The 15127-nt window shown below is 43.1% G+C and overlaps 1 long non-coding RNA gene and 1 other non-coding gene across 2 annotated transcripts; one reads left to right on the top strand and one right to left on the bottom strand.

Annotated features, from left to right (window-relative positions):
• LOC136501205 (uncharacterized) lies at positions 1-2744 on the bottom strand. The gene is made up of 3 exons (XR_010770201.1): positions 2158-2744; positions 1496-1615; positions 1-1003 (listed from the first exon to the last, which is right to left on the bottom strand). It is a non-coding gene; the product is annotated as an uncharacterized lncRNA (long non-coding RNA).
• LOC136502423 (small nucleolar RNA snoR35) lies at positions 905-975 on the top strand. The gene has a single exon (XR_010770564.1). It is a non-coding gene; the product is annotated as a small nucleolar RNA snoR35 (small nucleolar RNA).
• Positions 2745-15127: the final 12383 nt, after the last annotated feature.

Below are 15127 nucleotides of genomic sequence, written 5' to 3'. Positions count from 1 at the left end.
ATAATTCATTCTGTGGATTTTCCTTTCGCGGAAAATTGAGGATGTTTCAAAAAACGTCTTGCAAAAAAAAGGAAACAAACAATCAGGGAATACTCGCCAACCAACCGCTTGCCCGTGAACAGCCATCCAAAAAAACAGCGCCCTGAAAAAAAAAATCTCGCCAGAAAAAAATGAAACAATCCATCAGGAAACACACCCCGCAACCGGCGCCCAGAACGATTCCGCGAAAAAGGAATCAAACAATCAGTGTGCCGGTCTCACGCCGACCGCATTAGCGCCTCCCACGACCCCTAGCAAAATAAAACTGTCATCGCCCTGATGACTCGCCATCGACATCGACAGCAATCTCCTCCAAGCCGCCGCCGCGAAGTCTGGTATCGTCGCCGTCGCACCGTGACATCACCCACGATCTGCTACCCCAATCTTTCGACGCCCTGTGGCCACTTGACATCAACAGATCGCCCCATGGCCACTTGATGTCTGCAGCGATATGCTACTCCAAGCCGCCGACACCTGTGCATCGCCGCGGCCACCTGACATAGACGGTAATCTGCTTCTCCTTCCCTCACCTCCTCCCTCGTGATCTGCTTCCCGGACACATGACGCTTGTCTGGTGCCGTCGCGGTGGCCACCCGACATCGACGACAATCTGCCTCTCCTGCACTCGGCGTCTCCCTCACGATCTGCTCTTTGGTCACACTGTACACAGGGCACGACAAGTCACGGATAAGTGATGCATACAAAATTGCTCTAATCATGTTCATTATAGTCCGTAGTGATTGCAGTTCTAATGCACGATTTTGCCCTAATTATGAACTAGTTTTACCTTTATATATGAACTGCAATTTTTGCTTTAAAAATATGATGTTGCTGGGTTTTGTTTAAGAAAAAAATCATTCCCTTAAACCTTAATGACATATCTTCCAGATTGACCGGAAAAGGATGATGTAAATGGCCTTCCTGTTGAATCTCTAAGGTTTGAGGTGGCCCCACTAATGTTTAACTGCAAAAGTGATGAAAATGAGTTCACCCGTCAGAATATACAACTGACACTTTAATATGCATTTGTACATACAAGGATGCAAGAGGTAGAATAGCTTGAGCAACAATGCTATTACATTAATCAATCGAGCATCAACTATCAAATAAATAAGAGAAAACAAGGCATGTTTGCTTTCTGTTCAGCAACATTTTTATGTATTTTTAATGTGACAGAGAACTAAACAGATAACAAATAAAAAAAATTACCATGTCTAGAAAAGGAGAGGCTATAGGAGCCGCCACTCATAAGTGATAACATACAACTGATCTAAGAAACTAGACTACGATTGTTTACTGAATAGAAAAAAGATGAAATGCATAACCGTATTAATTTAGTAAGGGTGATGACGTAACAATTAAAGCTGCTGCAAAAGCACATGTTAGTGGTGCGATGAAGAAACTATCAGGGAAAAACATCTGACAAAGGAGCCACCAACAGAGGAACAAGATGTACCTGTTACTTCCAGTGAGGAGTGGTTGCAGGAACGCCATAAGGAAATCCATGTATAGGATTAGTAGGGTGAAACCGAAGGTCGTAGTTTTCAATATTGATGTCTCATGTATAGATGCAAGCCTATGGAAAAATGGAAAATCATTGCCAGGATTAGCGTATGGTACATATAATGCTCATTTGATAGTATCTTTCAGGTTCAGTTCATAGTACATATAATGCTCATTTCATAGTATCTTTCTCCATACATGGGTCCTGTTGGAATTAGTTGCATAGACTTTATTCCCGTTGAAGTGTTGGGATGATGACCAAAACAACAATAAAAGCAAATGAAATGGACGGTGTGCTAACCTTAAATTCCAAACTGCAAAAAACAGCACAACAGGCTATTGAATGTTCTTAATCATTTGTGCGGTCACATATACAAATCAGTGTTTTTTACCTATTTGGTAGTGGGAGGTAACAGAAATAAGTTTCTTTGTAGTCAACAATACATATTGAAATCCAACTGAAGAAGCTTCATTCTGACACTTAAGGATAAAACTGAAGATATGTATAGGCTCGACACCGAGCTCTCGAATCTCTCCAGACAAGAATTAGCTAAAGATTAAAAAAATCAACTGCACATGTACCACACAAGCTGACAAGCATACAGAAACACTTACCATGGATTTTGGGGGGGGATTTGGTCTGGGCTAACATCTTGCGCCTTCTTGTGGCAGCACAAGTTGAAGTACTGACATAGACGACGCTGGGAGCGTAGGCGAGGCAGTCGATGCCATCTGCCGCCTGCGACCGCGGCCTGTTAGCGCCCGCGCCATCGCGGCCCGCTGCTGGTGCGCCCTGCGGCCCCACGCGCCGCCGCAGCCTCCTCGCGCTCCGCAGCCGCCGCAGCCTGCTACCCCACACGCGCCGAAGCTTCTGGTGTCGCCGCTCGGGCCGCCGTGTGCCGTGCCGCCGCTGGAACAGCCGCTCGCCTCGGATGCGCCGAGCCGCTAGAGCAGCAGCCGCTCGCCTCGGATGCGCCGTGCCGTCGGAGCCGCCACTCCTCTCGGATGGATCTAGCTCGAAGCCACTCGCCTCAGATGTGCCTCGCTACCGGAGACATAGCTGCTTGACGCGACGCCAGAGCACGGAGCCGTAGCCATCGTCGTCTGGCATGCGCTGCAGCCACCGCCGCCTTGCTCTCGCGGTGCTCACAGCTCACCAGGCGGGCGGGTGGTGAGTCCGTGGACTCCGTGTGAGTGGAGATGTGGATGGATGGATAAGGACGGACACACCTGTGTGGGAGATAAAGCGTTCATGTTTTTTTTTTTCTCCTTATTTGACGCTGAAAAAATGAGTCGTTTCTTTCTTGGTTCTAAAATTTTTTTCGTTCCCTATTTCACACTCACTTCAATTTTTATCTCTAATTTGACACTACCGTCAAATCCGTTAGCTAACGGTGTTAACTGGCTGTTAAAAAGACGTTTTTGCCCATAGAAAAAAAAGCGGCGAAGCAAATTTGAGAGGAAAAAAAATCTGCGCCCGCCTCTGATACATGCGCCCAGCTGAAAAAAAAGGCGCAAGTTTTTTTTCCTCTCAAATTTGCTTCGCCGCTTTTTTTTAGGGCAAAAACGTCTTTTTAACAGCCAGTTAACACCGTTAACTAACGAATTTGACAGTAGTGTCAAATTAGGAATGAAAGTTGAAGTGAGTGTCAAATAGGAAACGAAGAAAATTTCAGAACCAAGAAAGAAACGACTCATTTTTCCAGTGTCAAATAAGAAATTCTCTCTTTTTTTTCCTCTCTTCTACCATATGTGGGGCCCGCTTGAAACTCAAACCCAAACCCATTATCCAAATGATGGATTGGTTTTTGGACCTTATTTCCCAGTCCATAACCTTCATATCCATATCCAACCATATATCCCTATCCCTATTCAACCCATCCAAACGCCGCCTAAGTGTAATTTGGTCATTTCACATGAATCGGATTTTGTTTTTTATTTTTTCATTGTTTTATAAGCTTCACACCTGATTCATCTTTTTATGTTTTATTAGTCATTCTTAGGTACATGGAACCCGTTTAAAATCAAAGTTGTCGCACATCATTTAAAGACTTGACAAACCAGATCAAAGAAAGTAACTACTGGTCCTTGTATATATAATATCAATGCTTTGTAATGTAAGTAAATGCTATTAATTACTATGCCTTTTTGACTTTTCTTATTACACACATTAGATGGTCAAAGTGAATCCAAATCACTTACACAAGTTATTGATCCAAAAGAACGTAAAAGGCAAAGAGAAAGAACACGACATGCAGCCATGACTGAAGAGCAACGGAATGAAATAAATAGCAAAAAGCGACATGCTGCAATGACTGAATAATAACTGAGTGAAATTAATAGGAAGCGACGCGAAACATATCATCGTAAAAAAGCCGAATCTATGCTCTCTAAAGTATCTAAAGGTATCTGAATACACTATGAAATTGTTCAAATACAATTCTCTTTCTTTGTACAACCTAAATGTATAATATGTTGTGCTTCTTTTTTTGCGGATGGCGAGATTGCATCCAACACTGAAACCACAGGTGATGTCGAAAATGATGATTGGTTACACAGGAATGATTCGTACCAGCCTATGCAAATTGATAAAGAGAATATAGGTACTATACAATTTATGTGTAATTATGAGGTTTCACTGGGAGTACGGCCCCACTTCAAAATTAAGAGCAATATTTTATGTAGGTGTTTGCACAGCGATAAGTGCATATAATGATAGCATGATTGACAAGTACACAAAACTACTAATCTCGATACATGTATATATTTTTTAAGGCACGTTGAATATATTCTAATTTTGTTCTTAGGTTTTGTTCCATGTAACATAAAAAGATAGTGATTTTATAATGAGTATTGTTTTAAAATAATATTTTGTGTAGACTCCATATTCTCTTAATAATACGTGCAATGTATTAGGACAGTTGCAACATACAAGTGACGTGGACACCCAGCACAACCTTAATTGTGCTACCCCTACAATTACACTTGATAAACCCCATCAACGAAATGAGACAAGAAGCCAATACTTTATGGAGCGATATATAAATATAGCACCAGAAGAGAGGGAGGCTAGACGTGAACAACAACGGTTGAGTTATAGGGCCACAGGGCGAAAGGAGGCTATCATAGCAGGGGTGAGAAGATGAAGGGAGTTATAGAAGCACACTTTGCATCATGAGTCCATCGCCATGGAGAACCCGTTATTTATTCCTGAGCTTGTGTGGCCCACTGCAGGCGCATCTAGAGCTCATGGAACTATGACAAAATCCAGTGATTGGATTATCCTAGAGTCCAGTAGTGCAACACTTCTTTATATTCCTCCACCTCGTGAGGAGGTCAATGATGAAGGATGCGATGAGTTACTACCTAGCCATATGACACATAGATCACTTGTTACATATGGACAAAGACATGCATTGTTGACCCGATGTAACACGATGTTTGAGCGTCACATTGGTTCGAACACAAGGACATCTCATAAAGATGGTGACTGCATGGCTAACGACCGAGTGGATGTTAACACGCCCTTGCCTCGATCAGCCATGACTAACAACGGTAAGTACCGATGCCTCATTATCCCATTTAGGTAACATATATACCATATTATACCTAATCGATCCTTGGTCATTCCATGATTAACAGAAAATGTAGGACCCAACATTCAGGCTACATCAGCCACACTAACGACACCATTGTTTGATGATTGTGAATGCATGGCTGAAGACCGAGTGGATTTTAATACGCCCTTGCCTCAATGAGCCGTGACCAACAACGGTAAGTACTAATGCCTCATTATCCTATTTAGGTGACCTAATTATATATCATATTATACATAACTCAACCATGGTCATTACATGATTATCAGAAAGGACAGGACCTAGCCTTCAGCAGAGGTCAGACACACCGACAACGCCACTATTTGATGATAGTGGTAATTTACACTATTTTCTAACATTCTATAAACTATTTGAACTCATTTGTATATTTTTACCTGTAATTCTACTAACTCATGTATCTTTGATGGTTATAGATGATGATGAGGGAGATATATTTGAAGAGGATGAGGGATACCAGTATGCTGGGCAAGGTATTTGAGTGAAATACCGAATATAAATCAAATCTTTCACTGCTTTATGTAAACTACTATCGCGTCTTAAATGTCATTTTAGATGAGGAAGATGATGACGATGTCCAAGACAATGACCTTGATGAAGACACGGCTTCTGTCCCTGAAGTACTTGACCAATATGAAAAGGTCTATAGTAACCTGCCTACAGATACCCATATGCTAAAACTTGTCACAAATTGCGAGCACTGCGATGTGAAAAAGGTTTGAGCATGAATCACCTGGCTTTTGTTGTCGCAGAAGAAAGGTCGAGCTCAATGAACTGAATGTACCTAATGAGCTTATGAGGCTTTGGTCAATTAACAACTCAGATGTTAGCCACTTTCGTAACAACATTAGATTTTTCAATGGCCATTTCTCTTTCACTTCTCTATATTGTCGCCTCGATAGCGCTACTGCAAGATGAAAAAACAGTGGCATATACACCTTCTGTGCACATGGCCAGATCTATCACAACATAAGGTCATTTGGCAGAGAAGATGGTAAGGAGCCAAGACATCTTGAGCTTTACTTCTACGACGATGATCCAAGCCTTGAGCATCGCTTTTGATGATGTCATGAAGATAAGTGCCAAAAAGACAAGGAAGTCATTGAGAGGCTTGTTGCCATCCTTCATGACAACCCATATTCATAACATCTTAGGAGTGTGGGCTAGGCAGACCACCTCGAGGACTATCATGTCACACTAAACCTTGAATAGAGGCGGGACCAGAGAACATACAATGTGCCATCAACTTTAGAGGTGGCTACTGTTTGGATCGAGGGAAGCGAACTCCTTGGTCAGTTATAGAATAGTGTTGTCCTGCATAGGAAAGATAGAAGCAGACATGGAATCCGCTCATATCATGGATGTTACGATGCTCTTTCATACCCTCTATTCTTCCCTAAGGGTGAGCTTGGGTGGCACATGGATATTTCAAAGAAAGGAGTTAGTATGGAAGAAGTCATCGAATATTGTGCCCTATAGAAGGCTCGTAGTGGGTCAAAAGAAGAAACATGTTTGTTATTCTTCTTATTTAAATACTTCGCATACACGTACCTCAGTGGTTATTATACAAATAACTCTAATTCATGGCTATTTTTTGTACTCTCCTGGTAGACTATGCGTGTCTATGCGTGACTACTATTGCTACAAGTTTTAGATGCGTCCAGGAATATTTAACCCCATACTATATGACAAGCGTCTGTTTCAGCAGTTTGTAGTTGACACATACATCAAGATCGAGAGTTCTCGATTAGATTATATACGCAACCATCAAGATGATATTAGGGCTGACCTCTACCAAGGATTGGTTGATAACCTACATGCTGGTGAAGGTAGAGCAGAAGCTGTTGGAAAGCGGACAATGATGCCTTCATCGCTTATTGAAGGCCCACATGACATGAGGCGTCGGTACATGGATGCCATGGCTCTAGCACAGAGGTTTGGTAAACCAGACATCTTCCTCACTATGACATATAACCCAAACTGGGATGAGATCAAGCGTGAACTCTACCCTGGTCAGACGCCATAGGATCATCTAGATCTCATTGTTCGGGTCTTTAGAGCAAAACTACAAGAGCTAAAGGATAGGCTATAAAAAAGGATATCCTTGGAAAGGTCTGGGCACATGTTTATGTTATGGAGTTCTAGAATAGGGGTCTGCCACATGCACATTTTTTTGCTAATCATGGATAGGAAGTATAAGATCACGTGCCTAGAGCAGTATGATCGCCTCATCTCAGCTGAGCTCCCAAACAAAAAGAAGTACCCAATCTTGTATAAGATGGTTACCAAACATATGATGCATGGCCCTTGCGGAGTGCTTAATCGTGATTGTCTATGCACAAAGGGTCATGATTCCTGTAAGAACCGTTACCCTAGACCTTTCTGCGACATCACAGTATAGGGCAAGGATTCATATCCAGTTTATAGATGGTGTGAAGATGGTTGAAAAGAAAAAGTGCGTGGACACGAGCTTGATAACAGATGGGCCATGCCTTACAACCCATATCTCCTCCATCTATTCAACTGCCACATCAATGTTGAGGCATGTGGGAGCATCAAGGCAGTCAAGTATCTGTTTAAGTACAAGGGTCATGACCGGGCATTTGTGGCTATGAGAGAGGCTGACAAGAAGGATAGTGAAGGGAATGTTGATGAGATCCAGCAATACAGAGATGCTAGATGGGTAACCCCCCAGAAGCCTTGTGGAGGATATACAATTTTGATTTGAGTGATAGGTACCCTATTGTTTTGTACTTACAGCTACATCTTCCAGACATGCACATGGTGTCATTTCACCGACACGACAGGATTCGATGAGTGATTGATCATCCAGGTGCTGACAAGTCCATGCTTATAGTGTACTTCAAGAAGAATAGGACAGATGAAATAGCTCGAGGTATATTGTACCGGGACTTTCCCGAGTTCTATACGTGGCAAGCATAGGGCAAAGTTTGGCAAAATAGGGCACTTTGTGATACATTAAGACAGATTGGAAGAATCGTGTCTGCCAATCCAGCCGAGGGGGAGCGTTACTATCTTAGGGTTCTCTTGAACCACGTGGCAGGTGCAACCTTCTTTGAGCGTCTAAGGATTGTGGACGGCAAAATCCTACCAACCTTCCATGAAGCTGCAGAAAGAAGAGGCCTAATCGAAGAGGACAACACGCTGAACAAGAATCTCGCTAAGGCAATCGATTGGATGATGCCATATGTACTACGAAGGCTCTTTGCAACAATATTGGTATTTTGTGAGCCTAGCAATGTGTTTGGACTATGGGAGAAACACAAGGAGGCAATGTCAGAGGACAACATGCACAATAATCAATCCAACTTCATGGTGGAGCAGATGGTCCTCATAGATATTCGAACAATGCTACAATCAATGCAGAAGGATATAAAGATGTATCCACTTCCTGATATCGACGACACATATGACGCCTCTCGTGATATTCCTAGAGATTTTTGAGGAGGCTAGCATTGAGGCTAACGACGATGATGTGGCTCTGTCAGACACCCTTAATGAGGAGCAGCGGGCTACATACGATGAGATTATGTCCTCAGTTGATACCAAACACGGGGGTCTCTTCTTTGTGGATGGTCCTGGCGAGACCAAAGAGACTTATCTGTACAGAGCACTTCTCGCTACTATATGCAATCAGAAAAAATAGTTGTGGCAGTAGCTACATCTGATGTCGTAGCCTCAATAATGCCTGGTGGTAGAACTGCCCACTCGCGCTTCAAGATTCCCCTCACCATTGATAATGGGGCCTTTTGCACCTTCACAAAATAGAGTGGTTCTGCCAAGCTGCTTCGAGCATCATCTCTCATTATTTGGGACGAGGCTAGCACAACAAAGAGGCAGTCTGTCAAGGCGCTAGACAATAGTCCCCGTGATATAATGGACCGACTAGAGCTATCGTTCGGAGGGAAGACCATGGTATTCGGTGGATATTTTAGACAGGTTCTTCCCGTTGTTCGAAGAGGGTCGAGGGCTCAGGTGGTCGGTGCCTCGCTACAGATGTCGTACCTTTGGGATTCCATGCGACATCTAAAACTAGTGCGCAACATGAGGGCAAAGAGCGACCCATGGTTTGCAGAATACTTGTTGCATGTCGGTGGAGGATCTAAGGAGGTGACTGTTGATGATGAAATCCATCTTCCTCATAATATATGCATACCACACACCGGGGAAGATAGTGACCTTGATACTCTAATTGACTGCATATTCCCTAACCTCAATGCGAATATGTCAAGGAAAGATTATATCACCTCTCGAGTGATCTTATCTACGCAGAACGACTGGGTTGATATGATTAATATGAAGATGATAGGTCGTTTCCATGGGAAAGAGATGGTGTACCATAGCTTCGACTGTGCGGTGGATGGTCCGCAAAACTACTACCCTAAGGAATTCCTTAACACTTTGACACCCAATGGTCTGCCTCCACATGTGTTGAAGCTGAAGATTGGTTGTCCAGTCATATTGCTTAGGAACATTGACCCTACGAACAGACTTTGTAATGGTACCAGGCTTATCATACGGGGGTTTCAAAAGAATACCATAGACGTGGAAATTGTGTTGGGAAAGCACACTGGAAAGAGGGTTTTTCTGCCTCGTATACCCTTATGCCCGTCGGACGATGAGATATTCCCTTTCCAATTTAAGCGAAAGCAGTTCCCTATCTGGCTCAGCTTTGCGATGATCGTTAACAAGTCGCGGGGGCAGACTATCCCTAATGTCAGGGTATACTTGCCGGAACTAGTGTTCTCGCACGGCCAATTGTATGTGGCGCTATCAAGAGCTACGGCACGATTGAACATTAGTATCCTAGACGTGCTGACTACTGAGAAGGACACGAACAAGGGGTAGGGGAAAGGGAAGGGGAAGAAGAAAGCGGCAAAGGATATATTCATAAAGAATATCGTATATAAAGAGATTCTAACTCTATAAAAGAGGTAATGCATCACACATCGATACATATTTTTTCAGGATATCAATGGTACTTTAACTCTAAAATTAACAAACAACTTATATGCAGGTGAAAGCTCTAGTTTGGTTTTGGTGAATTGATAAAACCCTAAGTGCTAACCTAATTTATCTAAGTGATCATGAGATAGGTGGCACTATTCCAAGTGGCGGAGCAATGATGAAGATCATGATGATGGTGTGACCATGGTGATGATCAAGTGCTTGGACTTAGAAAAGAAGAAAGAGAAAAACAAAAAGCTCAAAGCAAAGGTGAATTTTGATAGGAGCTTTTTGGTTTGGTGATCGAGACACTTAGCGAGTGTGATCACATTTAGGATTGATAGCCGTACTATTAAGAGGGGTGAAACTCGTATTAAAATACGGTTATCAAAGTGCCACTAGATGTTCTAACTCATTGCATATGCATTTAGATCTAGTGGAGTTCTAACACCCTTGAAAATACTTGTGAAAATATGCTAACACACGTGCACAAGGTGATACACTTGGTGGTTGGCACATTTGAGCAAGGGTGGAGAAGTAGGTGAAGTGGAGGAGTTGGTTTTCACTGTTTTACAGTGATCGGACTCAGGCCATGAAGTGACTAGACGCAGGCCTGGTGAGTCCGGTCAGTAGAAACCGTGGCAACGCGGCTTAGGATGTTGCACCGGATGCTGACCTATGTTCGGTCAAGGTGCATCGGACGCGTCCGATCACTGTTTGGGCGCTCTAGAACCTCTCTGGAAACGACCAGACACCGTGTAGTCGTGAGCACCAACGTGTCCGGTCATTAGTTGGAAGCGTGCGGTGTTGAATTGATCTGACGCAGCGCGGGCGAGTCAGGTCATTCGCTGGTGAGTCCGGTCGTCACTAACTCAATCGCGTAGGAATTTGTGACCATTGGGATCGGGCGGTCATCTTTCAAAGGCAAGAACACGTGGTAGTGGATCTACGACCGGACGCTGAAAGTGGTGCGTTCGGTCAGTTTGACTGGCGCGTTCGGTCGCCCCGAGTTGGGCTACAGTGAGAGCCCAACGGCTCCATTTGGTGGGGGCTTCTATTTAAGCCCCATGGCCGGCTCAAGCTCAGTCTCTTGGCCATTGGCATTGACATAGCAATCTTATGAGCTTAGCCAAAGCCCTCCCACTCATCTCCATCATAGATTGATCATCTTTGTGAGATTGGGAGTTAATCCAAGTGCATTGCTTGAGTGATTGCATCTAGAGGCACTTGGTATTCGTGTTTCGCTGCGGATTTCGCTTGTTACTCTTGGTGGTTGCCGTCACCTAGACGGCTTGGTGCAGCGAGGATCGTCAAGCGGAGGAAGGTGCTTATCTCCGGCTCTGATCGTGGTGATTGTGAGGGGTTCTTGACCTTCTCCCGGTGGAGAGCCAAAAGGTACTCTAGTAGATTACTCGTGGTTTGTGTGATTCTCACCTTGTGTTGGTTATGCGGCACCGTATTGATGGTTTGGTGTGTGATGCTAGTTACCGCGTAAATCTCCAAGTGAGTGTATCGCTACAATGGGGAGTAGCTTGCTGGCAAGCAAGTGAACCTCAGTGAACAATCATTGTGTCACCTCTTGTCACCGGAACTCTGCTTAACAAGTAAAACGGTAAGCAGCAGAATGCCTTGCCTGATGTAGCCCTGATGTTTCATTTGTAGGTGATTTAACCTTACATGCTCGTAGTGTCATTTTCTCAGGTGTCCCTTGCACTGGAACCCTTGGTACAACACTTCAATCAGTGGGCTATGACTTATTGCTCTCAAATTCTCACTACGATCAGTCAGAAATAATATCAGCACTTAAATTGATGTAAAGGGCAAATGAGTTAGCGTAGATAAATGTTTACAATGCTAGAAAGAAACATAGATAAAAAGCAGCTTGAGCTCGTGCTACCTTTTTCAGCAATGATGATGGTGCTATCCTGATTTTCAATAGTACATAGGAGCACATAACACTGGTAGAGAACCGAGCTTTACTCCCGGTGGGGAACCCCCTCTAGTCCCGGTTCCCCACCCGGGAGCAAGCATCCGGGACTAAAGGGGGGGTCCTTTAGTCCCGGGTCAGGAACCGGGACTAAAGGAGGACCTTTAGTCCCGGTGGGTAACACCAACCGGGACTAAAGGTGCCTCCTGACATGCCACGATGGCCGGCACCTTTAGTCCCGGTTGGTAATACGAACCGGGACTAAAGGTTTTTTTCTTTTTTCTTTTCTTTTCATTTTTTTGTTTTCTTTTCAAAATAGGTTTTCGAAGTCGTATTGTACGCTGCTAATTATACATTTATATGCGCATATAGTATGTTTCGGTTCAAGCACAATGAACGTATTAAATCACACAATTCAAGCATAGAAATATATATATATATATATATGCATGCATCATATATATATTTACATGCATGCATGCATATGTGTATTTTACATTATATTATTTCATGTGCATATATTACAAAAGATTGCATTATAGTTGTTGTGACATAACAAGTTTCTTCTCATCCTCTAGCTTGGCTTCAATGGCAGTGTTGGGTCGAAGTAGAACTCGCCCTTGGAATCGATGACCTGCTCATTAAAAAATCCGGCTATAGACTCTTGAATTGCTTTGATTTGGTCTTGCCGTATGACCTTTTCCTCCAACCATCGAGTCTACAGGTTTGAATTAAAGGAAAATAAATTAATATATGTACATATATATATATAAAGACATAGTAACACAATCAATAATAATAATTAAATGAATATATAGTGTATTTTTAACGTACTTTGAGTCTCTCTGTAGGAGTTCTTTGGGAGAGCACCTTGATAAACTTGCAAACATAGTAACCACAGTAGTTGTTCCCCTGTTCCTGCCTCAGACACCACTTTACGAGAAAAAGATTTGTCATCCAATCTGGTGATCCGGTGAAAGCTATATGTTTAATTAATAAAGATGATGCGATTCAGGGGACTTACTTTCAATGGGATTACATTCAGTGGCGCTTTGCATTTTTCCATGTGTTGCTTCTCAATAAAGGTTTTCCAAACACTGCCCAATAAAAAATTTGCCACGTCATCAGATATAGTTAATCATCATGTTTGTGTGTATATATAGTTGCTAGAGATCCCGAAATTACCTCTGGATAATATCTATCATATCTTGGTAGTCTTGTTGTGGTTTTCTCATCGAGTCATAGATTATCAAGTGACTTTTCACTAGATCGATGTCCATCAATATCCAGTGATTGCTGCATGTGTTTATAGGATATAACGCATAACACTCATTAATTAACTAGAATCAACATATGAGCCATTAAGGCTATGATCGACATGATTAACACTCACTTGAAGTTATAGGGAAAGAGTATATCCTTCTTGTGGCGTTGGTTCACTAAGAAGTTCATGAGGTTACTCTCTGACTCAGACTTCCAATTAGTCATTGGAGTAATTGGGTCTCTGAATACTATATGGGGATCAACAAAACCAATTTCATTGCAGCCTTCCTTTCTGAGCTCTGTCATTGTAAATCTGCATATATATAGTACTTGTTAGGATAATTTATATGCATATACACACATATGATGAGTTTAATAATAGATCGAAAGAATTATTACTTACAGGCAATAGCAGCTAATGATAACTTTGTCCAGAGAGGTAAGGTGGCATAGTTGATGAAATTCTGCAAAGTCAACATACATAACATCATCGCCACGGAACCAATGTTCGTCTCTAATTCTGACACCAACGCAGAAGTCTCCACTGGTAGACGCCTGCATGTACCACTTGTTTAGCAGGTACATTTGCGTCCCCAGATCAGATAAGGCTTGAGGGTTGTATAGACTCTGGCCTAGTACAAATTTTTTCTTCCAAATATCAACCTCCGCCGCACTCTCAATGTTTCCATCACCAAACATCTGGTAAAGGTCGAGACCAGTCTCATCAAGAAATTCACCAAGGTGATCCAAATCGACATCCGGAGGTATGTTTGCCTGATGCATTAATCCTAAATTCGAACCATATTCATTACCAACAACTAGCGGGGGGATTGATTGGTGCACTTGTTGTCCGAGTTGGGCAACTCCTTTCCTTGCCCGCTTCTTTTTCTGTGCCGCCTCAATTGACTTGGTGAGAGTGCGGTCATAGTCTGATAACGTTGATTTGGACGGCTTACGAGATTCCCGCTGTTGATGCTGGTAAGAAGTCACCTTTTTTCTTAAAATATCCGGAGCTACGAAGAAGTACGGTTTCTCTGGGTTTCTCCTTGCTTCTTGATTCATTTTAAGTTTGTCATAGAATCTAGACATGTCTTTTTTATATGCATCAGTTCCTTCTTCCTTCTCTTCAGATATTATTTTGGGAATAGCCCTTGGTTTCACGGTGGCTTTCTTTGCAGGCGGGGACTGATTCTTCGTTTGAGGGGCTGGCCTCTTGCTAGGCTTCTTGGTAGGCGGGGGCGGGGGAGGCGTTGGAGACCTCCTTGGAGGTGTTGGCAGCGGCGTTGGAGACCTCCTTGGAGGTGTTGGCAGCGGCGTTGGAGACCTCCTTGGAGGTGGCGGCTGTGGCGTTGGAGACCTCCTTGGAGAGGGTGTGGATGCAGCCTCGTCTTCCAACACAATGTCATCGTACAGAGCACTATGATGATCTGGCGATTGAACAATTGGATTTAGGTTGGGGGAGGATCTGCTACAAAAAAAGGAATGACATATTATTATGAGCAGATTGTTAATTATTTAAGCCAATACAAATTAATGATGTAGTGTTTTCATCCGCACGTACCTATGGTGAGGTAGTTCAGAAGGAGGTGGAGCCGACATCCCTGGAATGATGATGTAGCGCTTGCGCCATAGAATGAATATCTTCTCCGCTTCTCCTAGAGTCTTCTCGCCATCACCTCCAGGAATGTCAAGAGGCAAATCACTAAAACCTTTTTCAGCTTTATCTACCGAGATGGTGGCATATCCTTCTTGGATTATATTCCCATGAATCCTTGGTGTCTTGGTTCGGTCGATAGGATTAACAAGACCGATA

This window comes from Miscanthus floridulus, chromosome 13, assembly GCF_019320115.1.
Source record: "Miscanthus floridulus cultivar M001 chromosome 13, ASM1932011v1, whole genome shotgun sequence".
NCBI lineage: Eukaryota > Viridiplantae > Streptophyta > Magnoliopsida > Poales > Poaceae > Miscanthus > Miscanthus floridulus.
Note: the sequence above shows the minus strand (reverse complement) of the source record. Positions and strands in the feature narration are given on the sequence as shown.